The sequence below is a fragment of the Ambystoma mexicanum genome, chromosome 3p, assembly GCF_040938575.1.
Source record: "Ambystoma mexicanum isolate Mex_15411 chromosome 3p, UKY_AmexF1_1, whole genome shotgun sequence".
In the NCBI taxonomy this organism is placed as follows: domain Eukaryota; kingdom Metazoa; phylum Chordata; class Amphibia; order Caudata; family Ambystomatidae; genus Ambystoma; species Ambystoma mexicanum.
The window spans coordinates 1,273,909,543-1,273,922,255 of NC_090925.1; positions in this window are offsets into that span (position 1 = coordinate 1,273,909,543).

Sequence of the window (12,713 nt, forward strand, 5' to 3'; positions counted from 1 at the left end):
CATTTGGGTTTGGAGGTCATGCATAGCACTCTCAGTCCCATGGGCACACCGTAAAGCAGACTGTTTCTTATGGAGGAGGCCAGTGGCCTCCACAAGAACTTGCGTTTGAGTGGTGACCACTTTGTCAATTATTTTAAGTAGGAAAGGGGTATTGGTTATGGGCCTAAGGTAGTAATCCTTAGGATCGAGCCCTGGTTTCTTCAGGAGGGGGGTAACCACCACATCCTTAATGACCACAGGGACCGAACTTTGTGCAAAAGAGACATTATCAAAACTTCAAAGAAACGGCACAAATAGGTCCCTGTGCTCAAGAATGTCTTTAGAAGGTAGGAGACCTCCTGGACAACTGGTAGGGTGCATATTATTGAGTAATTCAGCTAACTCTGCCCGTTACAGCAGAGAAATTGAACAAGGGTTGAGGGTTGAGGGTCTCAAGATCTTTTTACCCCAACAGTGTCAGGAAGTACTGGCGTATATTCAGTTGCTCCAGGTCCTTACATATTCTAGCACATTCTGAGGTAATTGTGTAATTCAAAGGTATTTTGTGCTTTTTGAACCCTCATGCAATCATCTTAGTCTGGATTAATAGTTTTTCCCAGGCCTTGAATAATTTAAACAGCTCTTTAGTTTCATTCCCTGCTTTTGTAATTTGTTCATTATAGTAATTACGTTTGGCCTCCATAATCTTGAGTTTATATTCCCGCTCCCTGAGTTTCCAGTCATCTTTGTTCAACCGTACTTTTTCTTTGAGCCAATTATGCTCTGCTTGCCTTTTCCTCTGTTTGAGTATGATGAGTTCTGGGGTGAACCATTTCCGATGGTTGGGGCATTCTGTGACAGTTCTAAGTTTGAGAGGGGCGATTCTATTTAGCAGCAGCTCTAGATGCATGTGATAACTATTCACTTAAAAATTAGGACAGTCTTGATCCGTGGTCTGGGACATCAAATCACCCAGGCACCCAGCTAAATCTGCAGTTTTAACAGTTCTGTCATTGCTTCCGAGGACCTTACGAGGTACCTCATGTTTATGATGATGGGGTTGTGGAAGCTCTACTAAACCTGTAAGGAAAGAGTGTTACTGTCGTACCACCATTCTAAGCCCTTCTCACTCTATCCAGGCATCCCAAATCTTGTTGCTACTGCCTTTACTGTTGTGCCTTCCATTTTAGGTGTCTCTCCTGTATCCAGGTGTCCCCAATCTTGCTGTTACTGAATGTACTGTTGTAACCCCATTCTAGGTGTTTCTCCCTCTATCCAGGTGTCCAAAATCTTGTTTGTACTGCATTTACTGTTGGACCCCTATTCTGGGTGTTTTTCTTGTATCCAGGTGTCACAAATCTAGGCGTTATTGCATTTACTATTCACTGTTGAGCCCCCATCTAAGGTGCTCTCCCTCTATCAAGGTGTCCGAAATCTTAGTGTTACTGCTTTTACAATTGTACACCCATTTTAGGCATTTCTTGCTCTATTCAGGCATCCCAAATCATGCTGTTACTGCACTTACCATTGTAAGCCCATCTTAGGTGTTTTATCTGTATCCAGGTGTCCAAAATCTTGCTGTTACTGCATTTACTGTTGTACCCCCATCTTAGGCGTTTATCCTGTATCCGCGTGCCACAAATCTTGTTGTTACTACATTTACGGTTATAGCCCCATTCTAGGCGTTTATCCTGTATCCAGGCATCTCAAATCTAGGTGTTACTGTGGTGCCCCCATTTTGGGAGTTTCTCCTTCTATTCAGGAGTCCCAAATCTAGTTGTTCCCATTTCTACATCTCCGCTATTCAGGTGTCTCTAATCTAGGCGTTCAGTTTCTATACTTACCGGCCTGACCCACTACCCCTACTCCCACACCTGACCCCAGCTGCACCGTCTATATGTTGGTGACCTCCCAATTAAGGATGTATCCTACCCACAGGATAGACGCCATGGCACACACTGCCCAACTCAGAGCCGCAGGCTGGCGCGCCAGTAGGCCTATCGAGACCCACCACACCCTAACCCAACCATCTACAATGCACAGCCCAACCTCCCATCCCTCCACCTCGTCTCGTACCCCCCACCTTCCAAAGCTCCAAGGTACACGTCCCGCCTCCACGCTTGTTCAACCCCCTTTCCCTGCTACATTCTCGACGTAGATCTTGCTCCGCACAATTGAGAGCAGCGTGATGGAGAGCCTGAATTGAAAACATTGACCCCGTGAACATATCTCACAGCCCAGTGACACAGGTAAGCCAACCTTCCCACCCCCGCTACCTATTGATCTGCACCCCCACCTCGCACCTCTCCCGAACAACACAGCACCCCCGACCCCAACTCACGCTTCCCTTCTCTTAGCACAGCAAGAGCAGCCCTGGCCAAAACCCCAACCTCCACAGCCTTCACCCATTCTCATCCACACCCCGTGGGCCTCCCGTAAGACAAGGAAAGACCCAGGCCTAGGCCACCTCAGGCCCCACTTAGCATCACCTGTGCTCCAAACCGGATCCCAATCCATGCCACCTCACTATAGGGCCCAAGCCTCCCTGCCGGCACCCAACCCAGTATTAGCCCTATTCCCTTCCTCCCCGTGTCTCCTGGTCCACCTCCACTCCCCTGCACCCTCCCCCCATGCCCTCCTCCAACAACCCCCATTCCCCAATGCCCCCCCGGCAACTAACTTCAACCTGCATCCAACACTTACCATCATTGGTGACGTCAACATCTGGTTTGACTCCCCTTCAAACCCTATTACTTGATCTCTCACTGATAACCTAGATGCCTTCAGCTTGACACAATGCATCTCCACACCCACCCACACTGGAGGCCACACCCACAATGCAGTATTTAGCACCACAGACATCATATCCACACTGCCTCCACTCCCCCTAACATGGACAGATCACTCAGCAATCTTCTTCTTTGTACCACTGTCAACCTTGGGCCGTGCCCAAGGCCACGCCGGACCACCACCAACCTCCACACCTCTGACCCCACTCTGGAACAAAGTCATTATCACCTGGTACCTAGCCAACTCCCTCCTCAACTCACTTTCAGCACTCTCCCTCCATGAAGACCCCCGCCCCATCAAACTCTTTCACCCCTGGCTTTCGAGCGACCCTCACACCCCTCACCCCAACAAAACAGCGCTCTCAGAGAACAGGCCCCAGACCCAAGTTGTACACCACCAACCGCGAATCACTAAAATCCCTCAAGCACCATCCCGAACAGTCCTGGAGAACCAACCTAACCGCCCAGAACAAAACTGCCCTAGCAAGACTAACAAGAGCATATAGATTGGAAATCATAAAAACCAAGAAAGCATTCTATGTGAACAGATTCTTAAACTCTCGCAACCCGAGCAAGGAACATAGAATCATTTCTGAATTCAATTCTCTGGGCTGCTCAACCCCCTCCACCCAACTCCCAATCCCTATGTGACGACTTACCAGAGCACTTCCACAATGTCGCTATCAACAGACACTCCGCCATGATCTTTAAATTAGAAAGAATACAACCGCCCAGTACCCGTCCACAGCCGATCCCCATCCAAACTCCCTCCTTATACAAACCTTCAACTCTTTTGCTCCAATCTGACACCAGGAATTCCCCTCGCTCATAGCACAAAGCCACCCATCAGGTTCCCCCAAGGACCCCTGCCCACCCACCCTCCTCAGAAACATCCTAGCCTCAAACTGTGCAGGCAGTATGGCATGCTCAATCCTCAACCACTCCCTAATGTTGGAAACCTTCCCGAAAGCCTTAAAAATCTTCTACAATATAGCCCTCCTCAAAAAAACCACCCTTGACCCTCTCCTCCCTCAGAACTACCGGCCCATCTGCAACACCCACTTCATGGCCAAACTCATGGGCTGCACAGGATACAATCAGCTCAGCCATTTCACAGAAGCCAACCACCTCTTGGACACTGCCCAACCTGGCATGAGACCGCTCCGAGGAATGGAGTCCTCCCTCGTTTCCATCTGGGACAACCTAAAAAGAACAGCGGATGCAGAAGTTTGCACTGTACTCATCCTCTTTGACCTCTCTGACGCCTTTGATACCATTTACCACACCATTCTCCTAGACATGCTACACTCTTTAGGAATCAAAGACACTGCCCTCTCTTGGATCTCCTTGTTCATCTCTAATCGCTCACAAATCATGCTCCTCTACCCTTTTACATCTACTTCACGAACAGTACCAAAAGGAGTCCCACAAGGAGCATCGCTATCCCCCCTCCTCTTCAACATCTATCTGAACCCACTCCCTGCACTCATCCGCTCCCATAATCTCACCTGTTACAACGACGCAGAGGACACCCAGATCATCCCTAAAATTCCATAATCGCCAGGCTCCAACCATCCAGATCTGTTATCATGCCCCTCGGATGTTGACTACTGGATGACGACCAACCACCTCATCCTGAACCCTGGGAAAACGGAAATCCTAGTCTGCGGGAAAAACAGCGCTCCTTTCCCAACCTATTCCCTGGCATCAATCCCTAGGGCCTCCACATCAGTGAAAAGCCTTGGATGCACACTGGATACAGATTTATCCCTCTCCCAACACATCAACTCCATATCAGAACCTGTTTCTTCCATCTAGGAATTATCAGGCTTCCCATACCTCACTTATCCTCACCGTTTCTCTGCCATCATCTCCATCATCCTCTCCCGCCTAGATTATGCAAACTGCCTTTACCTAGGTTCACCGGCATTTCAGCTAAGGAAATTGCAAAGAATCCAAAATGCAGTGGCTCGCCTCCTCATTAGCCTACCTCTGAGAGAACACATCAGCTCTACACTAAGAGTCCTCCATTGGCTCCCTGTTGGTTGACGCACTACCTTTAAAGCCATCTGCTTCACTCACCGGCCATCCACAACACCGTCCCAGAATTTCTCCAAGGCAAAGTCACTCACTACCACCCCTCAAGCAAACTCAGATCTTCTACAGCATCTCCCCTAGTTGTCCCACATTACAACTCCACCAGACTGAACGGATTCTCCTTCTCCGTCTAAGCATTGATCATCTGGAACTCTCTGCCCCTGAACATCTGCAACATTGACAATCACTTGGCATTCAGAAAGGCCCTCGAAACCTGGATCTTCTCTTCCTCCTCTTGAAACCCTCTCGCACTCCATACTATCGACACATGCACAGAAACACTGACCCAAACCCCAAAACACACCTATCGACCCTTCCCCCACAGATGCTGGCAGCGTTTGCAATGGCACACTGTGACAAATGTACACCCTCCACCCCACCCCCTCACCGGCAGACGATCGTACATCAGCCACCACACTCAGACGATCGTACATAAACCCCCCCCCCATCCTTCCGGGCCATCTCCCACTACTCAGCTTAGGGAGTCCACAACTGGTGAGACCAGCCAATCGCGTCAGGTCACAAAAAACGACATTGACTTTGAAGTATGGATACTAAGCACCATGTCTGTGGACACAGGCCGCAGGCAGGCATGGCCACCCATCCATGCACTCTAGAATGCAGCAATGGCTATGCTAATCCGATATAGCAGCTCGCCTAGCCGTCCACGCTGTCCACAATGAAACTGAAACCCCAGATGTACCTCAACACATCTGCCATTAGACAACCTGTGATAAATTTTGCTCTCGCTGGGCACACATCGAATCCCTGGTTCTAGCATTCTATCCTAAGCCACCAACAGCACCGGCCCATTTGCCTGACCTACAGGCTGCTTACTGGAGTGTAGCCAGCCCACCTAAGTCGTAACCTGGCAAAATGCATACACACATCATTAAAGTAACTCTTAGAATCTCCCACACATGGACTGCTGTCACCAAGGGCGTTCCAATCGCAAAGCGCATTGAGGCCATACAAATGGGGAAAGGCAGGGGCGTTGCTAGGGGGGGGCTAAGGGGGCTATAGCCCCTGATCTTTTGGTTGTAGCCCCGGATAGAATCTCAGGAGCTACAGCCAAAAGACTAGCTAGCCCCCAGTCCCAACAGTTCGGACATAGGCTTAGCCCCGGGTCTTTTCCAGACCTAGCAACTCCCCTGGGGAAAGGGTGCTATATACATGATGAATAAGAATACAAAACAATACAAAACAAGCGTGCGTCTTTATATTTATGTTTCAACATAGAGAGTCATTTAGAAAATGCATTCCATTCTGCCTAGGCCCAGTTTCTGATACAACAGTCATGTGAATTAATATTATACTTTCTCTGACGAATAGCTTCTGTGCTGATAAGTCCTAACTGACTTTTAAAGGAAACTCATTTCTCCTGATACATGTAACTTAATTTCTAAAAGGTCGTTTTCTCCCCTAGCAACAACTTGTATGTCATTGGAGAAAGCTTAAATGTGTGTCTTCAACATGGATGTCAGTAATTCAGCTACATACCCCTGGGGCCAGAAGGCAAGCCTCGTAGAAAGTACGGACACCACATTGTAGGAACAGACCTATGGATTCATTTACTCCCTGACTAACTCAATTAATGATGTTATGTCTAACTGGCTCAATGATTCACATATTGGTTGATTAATTGACTGGCGGACTCCATCACTCACTCTGCCTCAGACCCAGTCTTTCGGAGGTGGTACTCCAACAGCAACCGTTCTCATTTTTCAGAAACTGCTGACAAACACCTGTGATGAAGTTCTATACTGGAGGCTGGGACTGGGGTATCTTGGGGGGCCAAGAGCAGTCACCCGCTCTGTGATTTAAGACCAGGAGTGACTGTATGGAGGATTCCCCAAGGACTCCGGTCCATCACCAGCCTCAGGTGTGTTGCCCGCTTTACGAACCCCAACCAAATCTGGAAGATGAGAACTGGCCAGAATTGGATGATGACAAGGCAGGTAAGTAACCGTAGCCCACTCACCTGAAGTGCACTAGAGCAAGCGTCCGCAGCAAGGTCTCAGGAGCAGGTACATGCCCTTCAGGTACCCCTTGAACCATCAGTATGTGTCAGTAAGGGACACCCTTTCAGTAGTGGGAAAACCTGACCTATGTAGTGACCCTGTAAAACCTGACAGTTCTTTGCCTATTGTGATAAGATACAAATGCGTGCCAGAGAGATATTGTTGTAAAGGTTTCAGTGTGTTGTGGACCCACCACTGCGTGTGTGTGTCAGCAGAGCCGGCAACAGTAATGAGGAGGACACGGGGGAGTTCATGTTGCAGACCTGCCTTTGTGGACCCTCTTTGCTAGTGCTCCTCTGTCTCTGCGCAAATGAGGGAATCCATGGCTTATCCAGTTTTGACCGAAAAGAAGACCTAAGGCTGCGATTGGCAGCAACCTCTACAGTGCAGAATCTAAATCCCAGGAACCATGGCAGTGGAGCCGGACCAAGTCCACTAGCAAATTGGGCTCGTATGATAGATTTTTAGTTTTGAGGTAGTACGCGCGCCAATTAAAGCATTCGCTCACAGTGTCCACTCACCAGAAACTCCTCGTACAATTAGGTGCTCCAAGGGCTGTTCCACCAATGGATAAACTGTGGCAGAGAACGCAGTGAGGGTGGAGGTATGAGTTTGAACTGTAAGGTGAAGGACAGTGCATGGTGGTGTGACAAGAAGAAAAGGTAAAGAGAGAGAAACTAGCAGACGTGGAGGAGCTAAAAAGAAGAAGCATTAAAAAGGAGGAGGGGAGAAAGTTAATGTCCAAGATAGAGTAGGGGAAGGTGAGTGTGGAGCAGGTGGAGAGCAGAATTGAGAGCTATGAAGGAAGAGCACAGGAGCATTAAGGAGGAGAGGGGAAGAGAATGTTGAGACTTTAAGATGGGGGGGGGGGGGAGCAGTGAAGAGAAGGAGGAGGAGGAGGTGGCGTGTAAAAGTAAGTTGAGGCCAGAAGATGGGAAGCAGAAGAGAGAGTTAATTTCAGAGCAGACAGAGGAAAAGACAAAGCAAAGAGAGGCAGAGGAGGGGATTAGGAACAGTTTAGAAAGTGGTAAAACATCAAAGAGGAGGGAAACAGAGAGAACAAGGGGGGGCGATTGTTAGGGAGAATTCTCATTCTATGGCTAATTTCCCTTACCTAGTGAGTCCCTCAGCAGCTTTGCTGGATTTCTGGAGTTTATTTTTTCCACTGGGTAAGAGTGTGAGCTTTTCCCCCACTCTTACCTGTGTTTTGCCATGTGTATTTCATCTGTTTTTGTGATTATGGACTCTGGAGTACACCACTTCAGTAGTCCCACTCATTTGTGTGTTACACAGCACCTTCAGTGCAGTGACACAGGGTTGTCTTTTAGACTTCCCACCGACTCCATTTCTGGGGCTGACTACCGTCCCCCAGAAAAGGGTAAAGTTGCCATTAACTTTACCTAGTCATATAACCACAGATCCAGTACACCCCATCTTACATGGAGTATTGGAAAGGGTTAATTCTTAGCCCTTTTTATCTGTACCTCTTGGAGCATTGTTTCGCTCCCTTATTATTAAGACTTGGCTGGTGGCAGTGGTACCTACCCTAATTTTCCTACCGTGATTATATTAATAACGTGGTAGTGCTTTAGGTTATTTTAGTAGCCTCGAACTTTAAACCCGCTAGCCCAAATACTTTTTATTTCGGCTCCGGTTGGGTTTAATCGCCATTTATTTTTGTTAACATCCTTCTTGGGTCTTTCTTTGCGCGGCAAACCAGGTTTGTTCGCCGACCTTTGGCGGGTTTCTGACCAGAAGCCCTCCTTTGGCGTCTGGGTGTCTAGGTGGGCTGAATGTGAGGGCGGGGTGTAGTCACCCCCTGCACAGGGTCTCCTTGGAGACCCAAGTCACACTTTGTGTTGATTGGCTGAGGTGGTTGTCCGGGCTGGACAACCCCCCTGCTGAGTGATTGACAGCCAGGCTGTGTGAATGGGGGATTTTGGCATAAAAGGCAGGACTCGAGCTAGAAGGCAGAGTCGCCACTGGAACTGCAAGGAACCGAAGAGAAGCGGAGAAGAAGACGGCTGCTGCAACCCCGAGTCCCGGTGAAGCCCTGCTGCAGTCCTGAGCTACCTACACCTTCAACGACTAAGAGAAAATCCAGTCCGGAGTCTTCTTCCCTTGTGCCTGGTGGGATCAACCAGCTCGTCTTTTCTTCAGTCAGAGAATCCTCTCCTGGGTCGAAATCACTGCTGTGTTGTAGTGGTCCGGATAGCCACCAGAAGAGCCCTCTCCTGATTTAAACAAGCGCACCTTTTATTCATCGTTGTCTTTTCCGCTGCTGCTGGCCTCATATCTGGGTAGTGCAGATCACTCCAGACGTCCTCCTTCTTGTCCCCACGACTGATGCCACAGGAACCGTGAGTCTGCAGGAACTACCAGGAACAACTGCCGTGGCACCAGCTTTTCTCCAACGGAATAAGGTACTGTGCACACTTGGTCATTCTCTCCGTCTGACCAGCCGGAATCGGGGTAAACCCTTTTCCTCCACGAAGATTTGTTCTTTCTTCCCTCCCTCTTATAACTTTTCCTTCCATTTGACAATCTTTACGAACTCTTGGCATCTTGAATCTCGAACTGTTAAAAGTGTGATCCTCGGCAACTGAGCATCTGCTCCAGAAGCAACGCTCCTACATCAGGTCGTGAGACATACGCTTTAAGTCGGTTGGTGTGAAAGACTGTCGGAGCCTCCTTGGGATTGCCCAAGTCCACCAGATAGTTAACCTCGCCGAGTTCACCCACTACTCGGTAGGGTCCCATCCATTTATCTTGCAAGGCCCTCTGCCTTGTTGGGATCATAACGAGAATGAGCTGGTCTTGAGCGAACTCAACCATGTTAGCCTTTTGATTGTGCCAGTGCTTGACCAATGCTTGTCCAGCTTTCAAGTTATCGCTTGCTTCTGTCATCAAGTGCGACATTCTCCTCCTGAGACCTATCACGTAGTCAGTCACTCTGACTGGCTTGGGGGAAGGAGCACTCTCCAACCCCTCCTTAATCAGGGCCAATGGACCTCTGACGGGATGACCATAGAGTAGTTCGAAGGGAGAGTAACCTACTCCCTCCTGAGGGACTTCTCTATAAGCAAAGAGAAGGCATGGCAATAGAAGGTCCCACTTACGCTTAAGGGGTTCTTCTAGAGCACCTATCATGCTCTTCATGGTTCGGTTGAACCGTTCTACCAACCCATTGGTTTGTTGGTGGTAAGCCGTTGAGAACTTGTAAGTTACTCCGCAGGTTTTCCACATGGCTTTCATGTAGTGGGACATAAAGTTTGACCCCCTGTCAGAGATTACTTCCTTAGGAGATCCGACCCTAGTAAAAATACCAAGGAGGGCCTTAGCCACAGCCGGAGCTGTAACAGTCCTCATAGGAATTGCCTCAGGATACCTAGTAGCATGGTCTACTACAACAAGTATAAACCTGTTGCCTGAGGAGGTTGGAGGATCAAGGGGACCAACGATATCAATCCCTACTCTCTCAAATGGGACTCCCACAACGGGGAGAGGCACTAACGGTGCCACATTCTTGGATCCAACCTTACCAGAGATCTGGCAGGTATGGCAGCTCCTGCAGTGTTTTTCTACTTCGGCCCCCATCTTTGGCCAATAAAAGTAGAGCGAGAGCCTTTCCTTAGTCTTCTTGAAACTCAAGTGACCAGCCAAAGGAATCTCGTGGGCTAACTGCAAGAACTGTGGTCTGTTCTCTTGGGGTACTACAAGGCGTTTGTAGTCTCCAGGTGCAGACTCGGTCGGTTCACTGTAGAAGAGGCCATCTTCCCAGTGCAACCTATGTTTCCCAGGCTCTTGCCCTTCAGCCTGAGCTTCTGCCTGATGGCGAAGACCTTCCAGAGTTGGACATTCTCTCTGTCCCTTACTGATGTCTGCCCTGCTGGGTCCACCTTCTGCCAGTAACGACTGCAGCTCAGGATGGTCAACAGGATCCAGATCTCCAATGAGTTCTTGGCCTTCCATTAGCTCTTCCTCAGAGTCTAATTCCACCATACAGGGTTGTACCTCCCTCTCAGCCTCAGCTGGAGGTGGAGTTACGGGTGTGACGTTGGACAACCGCGGGGAAGTCCGTGTCGGCTGCATTGGAATGCGGGCTGTTGGTTTCGGGTTAGAAGTTTTAGGTTTCCCTTTTGCTTCTGTTTTCCTAGAGACAGCGGCCGCCAATTCCAATGGAGCAGGAGTGATTTCCTTCTTCATCATCTCCCCGAGAGTACCGCGCATGGTCCTCTCTCTTGCAGGTCTGGTTAGCTCCTGTAACCGTTTACTAGGAGGTCTGGGAGTATGCGATACAACTCCGAGAGTTTTCAAATCGTTACCCAACAGTACGCGTCCTGGTACCTCACTCTGTATGCTGACAGGTATCTTTACAGTCATGTCGTTACACTGGATGAGAACTGGTAATTGGGGAAGCATTTGCACAGGCCCTCCAGCTAACTTGGTGAGGCGTTTGGGTGCCTTAGCAACATCCTCAGCCTGAAAAAACGATTTATCCACCACAGTTATGCTGGCCCCAGTGTCCCTAATGGCAGGAGTCTCCTGACCATTCACCTGGACACTGTCCTTATAATACTCTTTAGTATTATCGGGGATAGAATTATAGACATCTAAATTCTGTTGTTCCCACAACCCCAGAGATACTAAAGAAACGCTGGCTGAGACTCCAATGGGTTCGTCAGCTAGCAGTAGAAGGTTTCCACTTGCCATTTGGACTTCCTCCTCTGGAGCGAAGGCTAAGGAGACAAGCTGGACCCCTGAAGGTTTACCCTTACATCTGGGATCTCCTTTCACATGGTCAGTCGAGCCGCAAACAAAGCATTTACCGAATGCTTTCTGGAATGGTGGCTTGTTCTGACCTCCTTCCGGTTTGGCACCAGAAGACACACTATTCTGCTGTGGTTTTCCCAGTGGCTTACCCTTCTGGTTTTGTTTGGGGCCCTCTTTGGAATGTGAGTTATTCGAATTCTCCTTTGAGTCTTTTTTAGGCTGTTTTCCCTCATCCTTTTTCTGAGTTGCCCCAGAATCCTTGTGAGTAGCCCTGTTGGCAACCCACAAGTCAGCAGCCTTAGCTAGAGCCCTGGAATCCAATTCCTTCGAATCAGCCAAGTGCTGTCTGAGCTCAGGAGAACAGGCATCATAAATCGACTCCAACATAAAAAGATTTTGCATACCCTCATAAGTGTCAACTCTGTAACCCTTAATCCATCCCTCTAAGTTTTTCAACCCTTCACTCACCCAGGTAGCCCAAGGGGTACCATCATGCTTTTTGAGGGTTCTAAACCTCTTAAGATACTGGGAAGGGGTCTTCCCGAATCTAGCTATCAAAGCTAGTTTCACACATTCGTAATCCGTCTTATCCGCCTCCCCCAATTCCATTACCACATCAGTCGCAACAGGAGGGAGCCTAGAGAACAACCAGGGAAGCAACGCATTCCCGGTGATGTCCTGGAGCCCATGATTGTATTCAAACAGTTTCAACCAATCCATCACATCCAGTCTCGGTTCATACATACCCACTAATTCCTTCGGCATCCGGGGTCTTTTGGGACTGGAGCTCCTAGAGGAACCAGAGGGGAGAGAAGCACTTTCCATAGACAACTTTTTCATTTCTAACTCGTGATTAAGCTCTATTTCTCTGAGTCTCAACTCAGCTTGCTTCTGCTCAGCCTGGGCATTCTTCCGTCTGAACTCGAGCTCTTGGTTTCGTTCAGATTGAGCCAAGAACCGTTTATATTCTAATTCGAGCTTCATTTTTTCAAGTTCAAAATAAGCAGAGTTACTTGTGGGACCTGGTATGGGCCCCGTAGGCACAGCTGGTAAG